We start from the raw sequence: 16,865 nt of genomic DNA on the forward strand, positions 1-16,865 counted from the left end.
CAGGGTGGTGACAATCTCTTTGAAAGACCCAATAAATGCTGTAGAGGGGATTTCTGCATTGGATGGGGGTAGGACATTTGCCTTCCACTGTCTCTTCTGGCTCTGGGGCGTCTATGTTTCCATGACAGAACAAAATGGTTTCTTCACCTGGATTTTCTTTGCCCCAGGAATCTCATTTTGGGGCTTTGAAGGCAGCGGAGAGAAGAGAGATGGCCCTGGGAAGGAATATCAGCATGATGACCAGTTTCATCCTTTGGGGATTTTCAGAGCCTCCAGAGCGGCAAGTTACCCTCTTTGTACTGTTTCTGGGGATCTACTCCATGACTCTGGCTTGGAACCTGGACCTTACTGTCGTGATTGCCATGAAGTCACACCTCCACCCCACCATGTGTTTCTTCCTTTGTAACTGTCCTTCACTGATATTTCATACACCTCCTCTATAGCCCTTAAGATGCTCTGTGACTTCTTCAAGGAGCAGAAGACCATCTCCTTTGTGGGCTGTGATGCTCAATTTTTCTTCTTCATTGGCATGGTGAGCACAGAGGGCTGTCTCCTGGAAGCCATGACATATGACTGGTACGCTGCCATCTCCAACCCTCTGCTCTACACAGCCTTCGTGACACCCACCATCTAATGGGGGTGGCCATTACAGCGCATGCTGGAGGATTCCTCACCGGATTGGTCCAAGCCAGCTCTATATTCTGGCTCCATTTCTGTGGGCCACGAATCATTAACCACTTTTTCTGTGACCTGCCACCGCTGCTGGTCTTGCCTTGTCCTAGTACCTTCCTCAGCCAGGTAATGAACTTTCTTGTTGTGTGTACAGTTGGTGGGACTTCAGCTCTTGTGGTCCTGGTTCCCTATGGCTACATCATTGCTGCTGTCATGAAGATCCATTCAACCCAAGGGCCAACAAAGGCTTTCAACAACTGTTCCTTTCATCTGACCACAGTGATTCTCTTCTATGGCTCTGGTCTCTTCTCATATCTCCATTCTAGTGCTGGCTACTCATTAGACCAAGATAAGGTGGTGTCCATGCTCTATGGAGCTGTGATTCCCATGATGAGCCCCATCTCCCCATCAAGGAGATCAAAGATACATTGAAAAAGCTCAAGGAGAGAAAGAAGCAGATGTCCTCTCTGTGTCTTATAGTTCCTTGAGTTTAAAAGAAAAAACAAACAAAAATCCCTTAAGTTTTGCTATATGTAATCATAATAATAAGTGGCCCACTTATTATTAGTAATAATAGGAATCTGAATAATAATTGAAAGAAACTCTTTCAAATAAGATCCCCAACCTACATGCCTACTGTGTAATTAGGCTCTACAAAGGTTTGTTCCTTCCTTTTACTTTTCTTGTCATAGACTGGTAGGGTTTCAATTTTGATCACTTGCAATAGAAAATAAATATGCTTTGCTATGATATTCCTTAGCTTTATGGCCTCAGGTGCTGTGTCCAGGTTGCCTTAGAGCCAGCTGGGGCATGGCCTAGGACCATGAGCATTGATTAGAGACCTGTTTACAAAACACCACTCATACCAGTCCATTCACTATTTGGGACAATTTTTTTGTTCCCTTTGCCTTGGATACTTACCTATCCAAAGGTTGATACTGACCAGGAAGGCTGACTCTCTGACCTGAGAGCCCTCATTGAATTGGGTTCAGCAGTGGTGACTCAGAGCCAGCAAAGCAATAGGGTATCTGTAAACCGTGTGTGAAAAGAGACCAGGGTCACATCTGTGGGGTCATGGTGTCCCCTGGGGTCAGAAATAGGGACCTAAACCAGCAGATCCAAAGATGTGAAATCACAGTGAGCAAAGAGCAGAGATAAGGGTAAGGGAGAAGCCCTAAAGGAGAGCAGAGTGCCATACGGTTAATTTTCTTGGTTGAAACTGCCTAGTGACTGGGTGGGACCTGATTTAAGGAACAGAGTCAGAGAAGAGAGTCTTCCTCTGGCAGCTCTGATTCCATACCTGTTCCCTAGACCAGCTTCCACTCTTGCTCTGTGCATATTTGACTTACTCTCTGTTCTCACCTCATCCCCAATTGACTTTCACTCCATATACTAGAGTTTGTATCTTTTCTACTGTTGCTCCGGAATTTGAATGCAACCTGTTCCCTGATTCTGGCACCCCTGCTTTCATTCTCATGCATTATCTCAGAAGGGGCCCCTTCTGTGTCCTATCCCAGATCTCTATGACATGATTTGAGATAGGACAACCAAGTCAGTGAGTTTGCAGCAGAATTGAATGTGGATTTTAATTTGTCTTTGATCCTATTCTACAAGATGGTTCTTGAGCAAAGGACAAACATTTATGAAGTCTTGCTTCTTTAGTGGTTGTGTATATAAATCATGGTGAAGCGTGACAGCCTTCCCTAAGTTGCATCAACTTTGGCTGTAACTCTTCTGCTTCAGTCCTTCTTCCAGTTCATGCTGGTATTTGATCCATTCTCCTCTGACCACTTGGATTACTGGGAGTTTATGTATAGGAGGGGTATGACTTTGAAGTTTGTCTGTAAAGCCTTCCTTGGCCCTTGACTCCTCCAGACATAGTAAAGAGTTACTGCAGTGTATTCCCATAGCATCCTCTATTTCATCCATCAGCTCCTACAACACTACTATTTTTTTCTTGTTTATTTTTCTTCCTTCCTACTCAAGTTGAAAACTACTCTCTACTGTTTCCCTGAAGCATAAGCTATGACTGGGACAAACTCTGTGTTAATAAATATTTGTTAAATAAATGAATAAATAAATCCAAATTCACTTGGTAGATGAGTTAGAGATTCATCTTAGGCCAAAGGAAGGAATTAACACTTATTAGAAGCTTATTATATGCCAGACATTGTTCTCAGAAGCTTTTATAAACTTCATTTCAACTCTATAACATACAAATTCCCTATTTAAAAAAAATTAAAACACCATAGGTAAAGAAATGTTTAAACCAGAACCCTCAATTTTAATCCCTTCCTGGTCTCCCCAAGAGGTAGCTATGGTTTATGTTGGAAGACATGTAAATTTATAGTTTTTCTGCTTAATAACATTCACATATGTACCAATCAAAAATATATCGTACTGCTTTATGTAGCTCTCTATGTATTCACATAAATGAAATCATATTGAATGATCATTCTATACCTTGAGTTTTTAAAAATTCAATCATTATTTCCTGGACCTCCTTCCATATTATACATATAAATCTACCTTAGTCTTTTTCATTGTTTCGTAGAATTGATGTGCCAAAATGTATGTACCTATTCCTCCCTGATGGACATTTAGGTAGTGTCCAGTTTTTGCTAGTTTATTACAAACAGTGTTGCAACATGCATGTCTGTACATACACTTCCTGCTAATATGCACTTTTATGGTAGAAACTGAGAAGTTGAATTGCTGCTTATAGGACATGTATATTTTAAAATTTTGATAGACACTGCCAAGTTCTCTCTAGAGCGGCTCCCAATGGACCCTCCTGTCAGCAACGTAATAGGGCAGCTATCTCTTCATACCCTTGGTGAAGGATGATACTATCAAACTGAGTTATTTTTCCTCCCTGATGCCTCTTTAATTGTATTCTTTTAATCCTTGAAATGATCCTATTAGATAGGATCGTTTATTGTCCTCATTCACTTACTACAGAAAGTCTCTAATATACACAATTTTTTTTCTTTAGTTTTCACAACCACACTATGAGATAGGGGTGTTAATCGTCTTTATCTAAGAGATGAGATATGTAAGACTCGGGAAGGAGGTTACGTAACATACACAAAGGCACACACTAACAAGCTAAGGAGATCCTAAGTGCATGTCTACACGACACCAAGGCCATTCATTGAAAATACATATTCTTACACGTATGCTTGGCATCGTCCAGAGACGAAGAAGGAAATATTAAAGCAAATTCTGTAAAAAAAAAACAACAGAAAAACAAAAAACGACTAATTTCTCAAGTCAGGCCTGATTTCAGTGCATAAAGAGAAAGGACGACTGACTGACTTCCGTTAAATAGTTAGGATTAGTTTCAATAAGATCACCACTTAAGTTCTATACCAGGAGCTTTATTTAAAACAATAATTTAAAAAGCATTATTCAAAAATAGATTTGTTAATGGAACAAATATTTTTTACATCTTTATTGGAGTCTAATTGCTTTACAATGGTGTGTTCGTTTCTGCTTTATAACAAAGTGAATCAGTTATACATATACATATGTTCCCATATCTCTTCCCTCTGAATGGTTTGATTCCCAAATAACTATGAAACAAGGAGAAACCAAAATGTTAAAACAAAACCAAAATTGAATTAGTAATGAATGAATAATGTTCTTCAAAGGTAACAATAGTAATGGAGCTCCAACCCAACTTATAGCATCTGTTTCTATATTCAGATAAAGAAATGACCAGTTGTGCTGTAGGCTCTGGTGAAGGAAAAGTCTTGAGAGGCAATGTATCAAGATATCAGGGTTAGGGGGATAATAAGAGGCAGGGCAGGTTGATGCCTTGAAGTTTCACTCTGGATTAAGCCAGATAAAAAAGAATTTAGCAGACAACATTGTACCAGCATTCATAGTGAATCGTTTAGCGTGGAGGACCCCAGAAGAATTTTACTCTCTAACTGCTTTCCTATCAACAATTTTTCCATGTTTGTCCCATTAACACCGTGAATTGCATCATTGAATATGGAAACACAAGCTCTTTCTACATTGATTGCTGAGAAGTTTTTTTTTTTTTTTTTTTTTTTTTGCTGAGAAGTTTTGAGTAAAATTTGTGACTCATCTGTAGCAAGAATTTAGGTAAGTCTGATGAGCACTTTTATTCTTACTTCTGGCTCTACTCTGCAACTCTACTTTTTTCTTTCACCACTCTTTTAATCTGTTATTTTGTACATTTTATATATCTTTGCAAGCTGCTTGCTCAAACATTTTGGAACCAAGTAGAATATAAAGATAACCAAAGAGTTTGCTTTACCCACCAGATCGGTGCATTAGAAAGTGAATCCATTTTGGTTCTTTGGGTCACCTATATCTCTAACCTTAGCTGAAATCAAACTTATCTCCCTCATCTGTAGTCATCCAAGACGCCTTTTCCATCATTCTCCCCATTCTCTGTCTCTTTCTGTTTCTTTCTCTCTGCTTCTCTCATCTGTCTCTGTCTCTCTGTGTCTATCTCCTTCTACCTCTGTGTCTCTCTGTGTCTCTGTCTGTCTCTATCTCTGTCTGTCTTGGAGGACCGCCCGACCCGCTGGTCCAGGTTGAGACCTTCCTCTCTGGTCATTTATAACCCTGTACTTCCTTTTCCATATAAAGCATCATTGTTCAGTGTCTATCTTCCCATTAGACCATAATCTCCATGCAGAGCAAGTGGTGTCTGACATAGTATTTGCACAATAAGTTTCTGTGAGTACGTTAGTAATTTGCTCTATCTCAGAACATTTTTAGTCATCAGTGATCTCCTAGTGACTAGTCTATTCCATTTCCCTCTTTCACAAATAAAGAACTGAGCCTCTGGGTGGTGAAATAATTTGAAAATGCCTCACAGCTGGCTACTGAAAGCACTTCTCTCCAGCCCAGCAATCTTCCCATGTCTACACAACAGCTGGCCGTTACCATCAAAATCTTACCGAAACTGCGGTGAAAGGTCCTATAAGAAAGAATGCAATACGGTCTAAAAACCATATTGCCTCACAGTCTGGCAGCTTTGACTTCCTGTTTTCAGGGAAATCTTGCCACTTCAGCTCTGTCTCATGAATTTTATGGCTAGGGAAAGTTTTCTCCTTCTCATAATTATAATGCCCCAACTGGAAGAAACTGTAGAAACTGTACATAGACTGGCAGTTTTCAAACTGTATTCCAGGGACCCTGGTGATCTGCCTCCTCCAAGTGGTGAGAAGGAAATGAAGCCATTGGGCTTTGGGGCTCTGGCCCTTGTTCATTGGAGGCAGCTCTTCTTTTCCATGAAAGTTTCCCTGAAAGACTGCATTTGAAAATAAGGGTTCCACAGCTAAAAGCATGTTTATAATCTACAAATTTAATACAATCCTCTAATTTGGGGAATTAGAATTAGGAAATAAAAGCCCAGAGGAGAGAAGCAATTTGCAAGAGAACAACGAGGCTGGGATTCAAACTGAGTTCTCCCGCCTCCCTGTGTCTTGACCACGCATTTTTCTCTACACACACACACATACACACACACACACACAGACACACACACAGACACAAAACCACACATAGACACACACACTACACACACATACACACACATACAGACACATACACTACACACATACACACACATACACGTACTACACACATGCACACATACACACTACACACATAGGCACATACACACACATGCATACACACAGACAACACACTACACACACATACACAGACAGACACACTACACACAGACACACACAGACACATACACACACTACACACATATATACACACGACACACAGACATGTTCACACACACTCACATGCACTCACACACACATACACAGTCACACACATACAGATACACACACTCACACACACACACACATACACACTCATAAACATACACTCACACATACATGCACTCACACAGTACACACTCTCACACACATACACACACACATAAGTGTGGAAATGAAGGGGAAGGAGGGAAGGAAATGGTTCTCGTTGACATCCTACTGTCTGTAAAATTGGTCCGAGATCTTTCTCCACCAAAGGACCTCGGCTTTCTCCATCCTTCCCTCCCTCCATGTCACGCGGTAAGCAGCTGCTCTCCGTGCCCCGTGCCTCGTGAAACATTCTGTTCTCGTCACTTCCTGTGGAAGCTGTTCACGATGTTCTCCATCTTTCTTCAGGGGACGCAGGGAGAGGGAGAGCAGAGCACATTAGAAGCCCGACTCTCCCTGCAGAGCTGTCCCCTCTGGAGACAGGGTCTCAGACTTCAGTGAAGGTGTTCTTTTACTGGGAGGAAGGGACGTGACAGCAGGAAAGTTTGTTCTCCAAAGCCCTTGTGCTGCAACGTATGTGCCCGCACCCCCATTATACCTATGAAAAAGTTAACTGCACAAAATAATCATAACAAGAGAGGATTTGGCTGGTTGAGCTGATCCAGGGGAGACTCCCACACCTTAGACACACAGGCACAGACCCATTTCCGCAAACACAAAGATTCAAGCTCAAACACAAAGATTCAAGCTCAAAACCAAGAAAGGGAAATCTGCGGGTGCTAGAAAGAGAGCGCTCACAATCAGAGCAGCGAGTGGGTACTTAAGCCCGTGGCTGAGGGACGTTCGGAGCCAGACGCCGACCTCAGAGCAGGGTACTGGGGCTTTAAGGGCTGTGGGAGATCACCCAGGCCACTGGTCCTGTGTACAATGTTCAAGGGAGGCTGGAACCGTCCTGGGAGTCAAGAAGCGCTGCCTCTGCCACCACCTGCCGATGAGGAAAACTCCACCCACGCGCCCGTGGAAAATGGCTAGGATTCCTGCCATCTTAACAGAGATCAGAGAACCCCAGGCATGTGTTGACACAGATGGAAGGTCTTAGTTCACATCGACTCCAAACCAAGAAATTAACACAAACTCTGGTCCAGTATGATTATAAGGCCTCAGCAGAGACAAAATGAAAACCACCTTGGAGGAAGAGCTGAACAAACCGGTGCAAACCAGCCCTGCACAGCAAACCTCAGTGGAAAAGGGGCTCGAGTCACAAATGTCAAACCACACAGGGAAATAAGTCACCAAGAGGAAGTTTCAGCAGGAACAACATGGGAGAACATACACGCCATGACCTGCACAAAACAAAATCTTCTAAAACTTTTAAAATAAAAGATCGCAGCCATAGCTTTCAAATTGAGGCAGGTTGTAACTGGAATGCAGACTCGTGCCTCATGAAGATGCTGGAAAGGACCTCAACACACCCTCTTATTTTACATATTGGGAAACAGAGAGAGAGAGGGGAAATGACTTGCCTAAGGTCACCAGCAGGTTAGTATAGAATGAGGAATAGAATCCACGTCTCCATATTTCTAACCCTGTGCTACTTTTACTGCCCCACGATGCCCTAATTTCCCAAGATAGAAATTAAAAACCTACCTTCAAGAGAAGACCAGGAGGAAAGGGGGGCAGAAAAGCCTACTTAAGACCCAGGAAACCCCCAAATCAGGGCTCTGACTCTTATTAGCAAAGCTCAGGTTTGGTGTTCGAATAACTAGATTTTTTTTTTTGGCCATGCTGCATGACATGTGGGATCTTTGTTCCCCGACCAAGGATCGAACCCGCACCCCCTGCCTGGGAAGCATGGAGTCCTAACTACTGGATCACAAGGGTGGTCCTCTAGAATTTTTTATTAAACCCCTCCTATCACCATTTTGCATTATACTGACCTGTTTTTCTTTCCTATTCTTCCCCTATTTCCCTTAGTCCTTCTCTTGACTGTCCGCAGAATGGAAATGTTATCAGAATTGGGCAAGAATTGTGATTGTTGCTCCTTCGTTCTTAACCTCTGTCCTACCCTCCAGGCAAGCCCTGCTTGCACACTGCATAGGCAGATTAGGGAGACGGAAAGGGAAGAGGAATGGGGTGAGGACCAAGTATCCCAAGGCCAGCTTCACTAGATGCAGATACTTGGCAGGGATGGGAACCAAGGTGGGTATGCAAGCAGGTGTGGGTTCAGTCCTGCAGGATCAAAGCTTTAAATACCAGATCAGACGTAAATAAGGCAGAAGGAGTTGGCACATAGGGACATTCCATCTGGGCTCTTATGATTCATGTATTATGTGAGACACTAAGCTTACGCCCTCCCAAATTCACCAAGACACAATTACAGACCAGAAAACCAAATTAAATTTTGTAATAAGAAATACAAGTCACACAAGCTAGGCTCAGAGTAAGTGCTCAGAGATACTAATGTAAGTTGGAACAAAGATCCTATAATAATTTTGCTTCAGCTCAAGTATTCATTCCCAACCACTCAAGACCTGATTTACTGAGGACATGTTCTAGAAATATTATCAGCTGTGTTGGCTTTATTCATTTGTTTATTCATTCAATAGTAACATATATTGATTGGGTATCTGCTATGTACCAGATATAGCACCAGCCTTGGGTAACACAGGGATGAACCGAAAAAACATGATCTCTTCCCTTTAGGAGCTTACAGTTTACTAGGGGAGAGAGTCAGACAAGAAGTCCATTAAAATAGTGATAAATGCAAGGGATGCTATAGAGCACATAGAGGAACATTATAATATTAATTAATACTCTACATTAATTAATGTTTCATTGGGAGGTACAATCCCAGGGCAGCAAATGTAGAAGGAAAAGGGAGGTAAGGCAGCAAAGGAGACAAAGGAAGTCTAAGGGGCTGTATTACTGAGCTGATCACAGTTTAAGGAAAGACACAGACAATTGTTTAGTCACGCAAATGTCTTCAGAGAGAGCACACAAAACCACCAGTCCTCAAAATAGTCCACTGGAGGGAGAAACGAAGAGCAAATTATGTGCCAGATTCCTCCTATCTCTCAGTGTCACTAGCACAAGGAATTAAGTCCTCTGTATTTCTGGGCTGCGTTATCCAGTATTCTCTTACCAACTACTGGAGAAACCACATCGCACATCTGGTGGCCCAGTGCTTCATGTGAGCTCAGAAGTGAGAAGAAGCCAGGCCTCTTTCGGTCCAGTAGCGTTTAGGGTCTCCAGATACAATACAGGATGCTCAGTTACATTTGCATTTTATTTATTGGGTTGTTTTTTAGTAATTTTATTTATTTTTAAATTTTTTTTTGGCCACACAGCTTGTGGGATCTTAGTTCTCCAACCAGGGATCGAATCCCAGTCCATGTCAGTGAAAGCACAAGTCTTAAACACTGGACCACTAAGGAATTCCCAAATTTGAATTTTAGATAAACAATGAATATCTTTCTGAGTGTAAGTATGCCCCCAGTGTTGCATAGGACATACTCTGACTAAAAAATTATTTGTTGTTTAACTGGAATTTAAATGTAATTGGGCATCCCACATTCGTATCTGCTAAATCAAGCGACCTTCCCCTTGCTGTGGGTCAGGTGGAGACTATGTCAGAGTCCAGACCTCCTCCTGGGAGAGGTCAAGTGGTCTTTGGAGGTGAGGGGTTGGAGGACCAGCCAGAACTCTTCGCAGGGGAAGTATCTGAGGGTTTGGGAGGCTACTGCAGCTGAAGAAAGATTTAGCCTGGAGAATCTGGGGAGTAGTTCAATCTGAATAAACAGCATTCTCTGCTCAGCACCCAGACAGAGGACTTCAAGTTTGTGTAGCTGCCTTTAGCTGTGTTTTTGCCTGCATCTCAAAAGGGAGCTCTTCAGTTCGAGTTTGCCTCTGCAACACCCCAAATAAATACACATTGTCAACATTTTCTTGCATTTTCACACCCCTCATTCTTCTCTGCCCCAACCCCTTTCTACTTTCTGTCTTTATGAATTTGCTGCTTCTAGGTACTGATGCCGAAACTCGGCCTCTGTGCACCAGTGCCGAATTGCATCTCAGAGACAGAGTTTTGGGTGAAGTAGAAAAGAAGAGCTTTATTGTTTTGTCAAGCAAAGGGGGACACAGCAGACTAATGCCCTCAAAACTGTGTGACATGGGCTTCCCTGGTGGCGCAGTGGTTGAGAGTCCGCCTGCTGATGCAGGGGACACGGGTTCGTGCCCCGGTCCGGGAAGATCCCACATGCCGCGGAGCGGCTGGGCCCGTGAGCCATGGCCGCTGAGCCTGCGCATCCGGAGCCTGTGCTCCGCAGTGGGAGAGGCCACAGCAGTGAGAGGCCCGTGTACCACACACACACACACAAAAACAAAAACAAAAAACTGTGTGACCCAATCTGGCGGGATTTGGTGAGGAGTTTTATAGCAATGGTTCCAGGGCGGGGTCACTGATGGGATCAGGGTGCGTGCAGGGCCTGCATTCCTTTAATCTGGCCTCAGGTGCCCTCCTGATGAGCTTCTGTGGTTCTCGAGGTTATCAAACTGCGACCTTCTCTCTAGAATGAAGAATGTTTCATCAAGTAGTTATCTTCCATTTGTTGTGGGTTTTAGTTCTGCAGAAGAGCTCAAAGAGGAACTTCCCTGGCGGTCCAGAGGTTAAGACTTCACCTTCCAATGCAGGGGGTGCGGGTTTGATCCCTGGTCGGGGAGCTAAGATCTCACATGCCTCGAGGCCAAAAATCAAAACACAAAACAGAAGCAATATTGTAACAAATTCAATCAAGACTTTAAAATTGGTCCACATGCAAAAAAAAAAAAAAAAAAAAGCAGAGCTCAAAGATATTGTTACGTGTATCCCTTGAGGTTGAACCAGGATGTCAGTAAACCGCAGACCCCAGGCAAAAGTCAGCCCCCACTTGTTTTTGTAAAGATTTATTGGAACACAGTCATGCCCATGCATTTACATATCGTCTACTTTTTTAAAAATAAATTCATTTATCTTGGCTGTGCCAGGTCTTAGTTGTGGCACGTGGGATCTTTGTTGTGGCATGCCGACTTCTTAGCTGCGGCATTCGGACTTCTAGCTGTGGCGTGCATGCAGGATCTAGTTCCCCAACCAGGGATCGAACCTGGGTCCGCTGCACTGGGAGCATGGAGTCTTACTCACTGGACCGCCAGGGAAGTCCCACGTATCATCAGCTTTTGCAGTACAATGGCAGAGTTGAGTAGTTACCACAGAGACCATTTGGTTGCAAAGCCTGAAAAATTTACCGGCTGACCGTTTACATAAAAAGTTCGTTATTCCCATTCTAAGAGACTCCTGAAATGAACTCTTTGATAAAGCATCCAGTCATTTCTGATTTACCTGTGTTGTTAATCTAGATGGCATGGTTACTATATTGTTTTCCTTAAAGATATGCATATCTTTGTTCAGGATATTAATAAAAAATATTCAGGTGGTCTCTCTGAATCAGTAGGACTTCCCGTGCTATCAAATGGATGAGCAGAAAAAAGTCAAGTTCCTGAGATGCTCTAATACGGCTTTTCTCCCATTCCCCTCCTGTGAGGATTGAACTACAGAGTCGGTCTGAAACCTGCAGCGACAAGTCCAGCAAAGCTAAAAGCTGATATACAGTGAGCTCTTGCTTGGGTCCTACAGAGCTTTACATGCATGGCTTCTGTTAATCCTCTCAACAACTTCATCTACTGCGTAGAGGTAGATGCTATTTGTGTGTCACAGTTGAGGAGATGGGGGCTTAGGGAGACTCTAGAACTTGCCCTAAGTCACATATGGAGCCAGGATATTACCTGTATTTCAATTCTGAAACCTCTATTTCACATCTATGCACATCAGTCTAGCTGTTGAGATATTTTCAGTGACTGTACAAAGCAGAACAAAGTCTAGAGATTAAATAGACTCACAACCCAGCCCATGCTCTTAATTTCGTATTTAGATCACAAAGAAGTAGTAAAGACAATAGGAAAATTTCAGTGGAGGAGCCAAAGCTCCCAATTCCACATAATTCCATGACGGAAGAACAACCTCCCCTAACTCACTTGTTTCCATGGTTATTTCAGGTAGAAAGAAAAATGGTGGCAATTTTTACTTCATCTCTGCTTGAAGTCCCTCTGAAGATCCTGCAGGAAAAGAGGAAAAGATTGAATGTTAGATTGGTTTTGTGTTACCCAATAATGCAACAAGTATAGAAATGTGAACTCTGCCAGCAGTCCAGAGTCCAGAGGCCACCCAATCACTTCTTTTGCTCAAATCTTCCTCCAAAGAGGAGTTACGTGACAGGCAATGCTCGGGGACTAAGAAACGAGGGAATAAGAGAAATCCCACTGTGTTTCCAGTCCTGTTGTGGGCAAAGCTCTCTGTGTTTAGCTGCTTTCAGCAGAAGGAGAATATAAGAGGCACTCTTGGGCTTCCCTGGTGGCGCAGTGGTTGAGAGTCCGCCTGCCGATGCAGGGGACACGGGTTCGTGCCCCAGTCCGGGAAGATCCCACGTGCCGCGGAGCGGCTGGGCCCGTGAGCCATGGCCGCTGAGCCTGCGCGTCCGGAGCCTGTGCTCCGCAACGGGAGGGACCACAACAGTGAGAGGCCCTTGTACCGCAAAAAAAAAAAGAGGCACTCTTCATATTACACTGGTGTCATTAGGAAACCTGAAAGCTGATGGGGAGGGGGAATGGGTTGGTCCTAACTGCTCAGTCCAGTGGAGCTTAGCTTGGAGAAAAGAAAAAAAGGAAGCAGTGCTTCCAAGGGCACACCGGCTCAGCCAGACTCTTAAAAGAGCATTAAATTTGACATTGGCTACTGCAAAAACAGTACCTACAATGGGTGCCTGAGTAATAGGCGCTCAATGAGTATTATTTAAGGGGTGGGTGAAATAGGCTTCCTTTAGAATGTTCTGTGTAACTGGGCTAAGAATGATAATGAGGCAGCCTCAGAGCTCAGTGGAATTAATGGTGAGATTGATTAGTGATGTCTGCCATGACATGCAATAGGGAAGTGGTAGCTTAAAGAGGAAGTCTCTGCCACATTAAGATTTCCTTCTTTAGTGCAGTGGAAGTATCACCTTAAATCACGGACTTGTGTCCTCCAAACCTAAATATGGAAATGGCAAAGAGAAAAAAAAGAGCAGAAGGGGAAGAGTTGTTGAGGAGGAAAAGAATTAGAAACAACATGAGGGACAAATGGTAATAGAGAAAAGAAATAAAATGGTCGAGTTGGCCAAATTCCGGCATATTTATTGGGAATATGTAGAATTTCACGTGGGCCTTCTGTTGGTTTTTTTTTTTTTTCTCACAAGATGAAAAGGAATCAAGAAACCACTGTGTTCTGACTTTTGTGGTCAGGACATAAACAGTCCTGCTGAGAAGAATAGTCTCTGAGGAGAAGGAGCTGACAAAGCAGTTCTCAGAGCATTAGGTTAGCAATCAACTGTTCAGAAAAGAAAATATCGTCCCGTTGTTACTGATTCCTCCTGGATTTGCCAGAACCAAGTTTATTCCAGAGTCTTTGAGAGTCATAGTTCTTTGATCCATTTAGGGACTATTTGTTAGATTTCAGACTCTTGCTAAATCCAGTTTCCTAGATTCCTGCTAAAAATAAGCAAGGGGATGGTCCCTGCAAACACAGCCAAACGTTCCTCCCTATTTCAGACCACAGGTGAAATGCAGAAGTAGGGAACACCTGGACCAGCTCCAAGCCCACACAGAACTGAACCTCAGACATGAATCATGGTTTGGCTCTGCATGAGCTGGTGTCAGAAAGCACGTGCTCAAACTGAGAAAGAAAGCAGATGTGGGACTTCCCTCTTGCCTCTTTTTGGAGGAAGTGAAATCACTCTTTTGCAACACAGATGCATAACTTTTTTTTTTTTTAACATCTTTATTGGGGTATAATTGCTTTACAATGGTGTGTTAGTTTCTGCTTTATAACAAAGTGAATCAGTTATACATATACATGTGTTCCCATATCTCTTCCCTCAGGTGCATAACTTTTGTAGAAAAGTTGCCTTTTCCAAAGTTTAGCTTTTAGACACAAGCCCTTGAGAGTGGCCATTTGGAGAGTTTATGCGGTTGCCTGTGCCTTTCAGGACAAGAAAAAGTGGAAGAAATTGCTGGTGAGCAGAGTAAAGCAAGACAAGAATGGGTGAAATGCTCTGGTCAAACTCTTGGAGGTCGATTCCTCCTATGTGACCATTATGAGCACCAATCGCTGCTGATGGCATATGCAAATTTAAGTTGAGCCGAAATTCCCATTTGCACTTCTTCTTTCATTTTTTCCCCATGAATTGCAAAGAGAACTTCCTTGAGCACAGCAAACACAGTCATAGGCTTTGGATCATCTCCAAATGATATATGGAATATGGAAATTCCAGAAATATTTGGTTTCTTTTGTTTTTTAAATGTATATTTGCTGCTCACTTTTCTGAGTGCAAAAGTGATGGCTACCCATCCCTGTGTTTGGTACTTGGTAGATTCTCAATAAAAATTTGTTAAATGAGTAAAAACATGCTTATTGTTGAAAACTCAAAATGTAGAGAAGAGTGGAAAAAATTTTAATAATTCATAAAACCTACCTACTAGATATAATTACTGTCAATGGGTCCGTTGGTGTATATTCCTCTAGTTATATTTGTACATGGTTGAGGTCATATTGAATGTATGTCATGCCTTTTTCACATAACATTATGGCATAAGAATTTCTCATGTTATTAAAATTGTTTGAAAATATAATTATGATGGCTGTAAAATATTTTGTCATATGGATGTAATACAACTTCACTCTTTCTTGGCTCTTTTAGTCATTTTCAATCTTTTTTGCTATGATAAAAGTGAAGAGGAAGGCTGTCCAAATGTAAATGACAATGACTAAGTGTTTAGAGATATAGGAACACCTGAATATAGAATTATCTATATTCACCTTGTTTGTATTTTCACTGAAGAAGAGCGAAGTCTCATCAGGATCTATTAAAACCAAAACAAAAAGTAAGAAATTGTCAGCAGGTCTTCATAACAATGTAAGTGAGTTTTCTAATTCTGATGAACTAGCCCTGAAAGAGTTTGAAGAGAAGTATTTGGATATTTCAACAGACTTACTGGAAGTACTCAAGGGCTTTCAACTCTAATTTTTCTAATTCTAGCATCACTCTACTGAGCTATAAATTTATAACTAACTGATTTATAAATTAACCAGAGGCTTGCTTCTCTAGCCAAGTAGAAAATGGACACTGGTTCATAAATTAATCCCTCTTGAAAGTAAGTGAATTCCCCAGAGCATGATAACTGAGGCATGAATAGACCCAGAATGTGGTATTTCTGGGTTCACAGAATACTATCAAGGTTTTTTTTAAAATTTATTTTATTCAAGTATAGTTGAGTTACAATTTTATGTTAATTTCTACTATACAGCAAAGTGATTCAGATATCTATCTATCTATCTATCTATCTATCTATCTACCTATATATAGATATATAGATAGAATATATATATAGAATAGATATATAGATATATAGATATAGATATAGATATAGATATCTCTCTCTATATATAGATATATCTATATATATAGATATATCTATATCTATATCTATATCTATATATATAGATAGATATATCTATCTATCTATATAGATCTATCTATATAGATATCTATATATCTATATATATAGATATATCTATATCTATATCTATATATCTATATATCTATAGATATATAGATATATCTATAGATATATAGATATAGATATAGATATATATATATAGATATATATATAGAATATATATATTCTTTTACATATTCTTTTCCAATATGGTTTATCACAGGATACTGAATATAGTTCCCTGTGCTGTACAGTAGGACCTTGTTGTTTATCCATCCTATATATTATAGTTTGCATCTGCTAATCCCAAACTCCCAATCCATCCTTCCCCCACTCCCCCTCCCCCTTGGGAACCACAAGTCTGTTCTCTCTGTCTGTGAGTCTGTGTCTGTTTCATAGATAAGTTCATTTGTGTCGTATATTAGATTCCACATATAAGTGATATCATATGGTATTTATCGTTCTCTGTCTGACTTACCTCACTTAGTATGATAATCTCTAGGTCCATCCACGTTGCTGCAAATGGCATTGTTTCATTCTTTTCATGGCTGAGTAGTATTCCATTGTATGTATGTACTGCGTCTTCTTTACCCATTCATCTGTCAATGGACATTTAGTCTGTTTCCATGTCCTGCCTATTGTAAATAGTGCTGCAATGAACATTGGGGTGCGTGTATCTTTGGAATTAGAGTTTTCTCCAGATATTTGCCCAGGAGTGGGATTGCTGGGTCATATGGCAGCTCTACATCAAGGTTTTAATAACTAGTGGTGCTCAGCCTGTGAAGCTAGGCAACTGGCCTCATTATTTCT

At 41.6% G+C, this 16,865-nt stretch overlaps 1 pseudogene; it reads left to right on the plus strand.

Moving 5' to 3' along the window:
- The first annotated feature begins 209 nt into the window (after nt 1-209).
- Nucleotides 210-1,160, plus strand: LOC115848513 (olfactory receptor 5A1-like; annotated as a pseudogene).
- The last annotated feature ends 15,705 nt before the right edge of the window (nt 1,161-16,865 follow it).

Source organism: Globicephala melas, chromosome 8 (assembly GCF_963455315.2).
Source record: "Globicephala melas chromosome 8, mGloMel1.2, whole genome shotgun sequence".
Taxonomy (NCBI): domain Eukaryota; kingdom Metazoa; phylum Chordata; class Mammalia; order Artiodactyla; family Delphinidae; genus Globicephala; species Globicephala melas.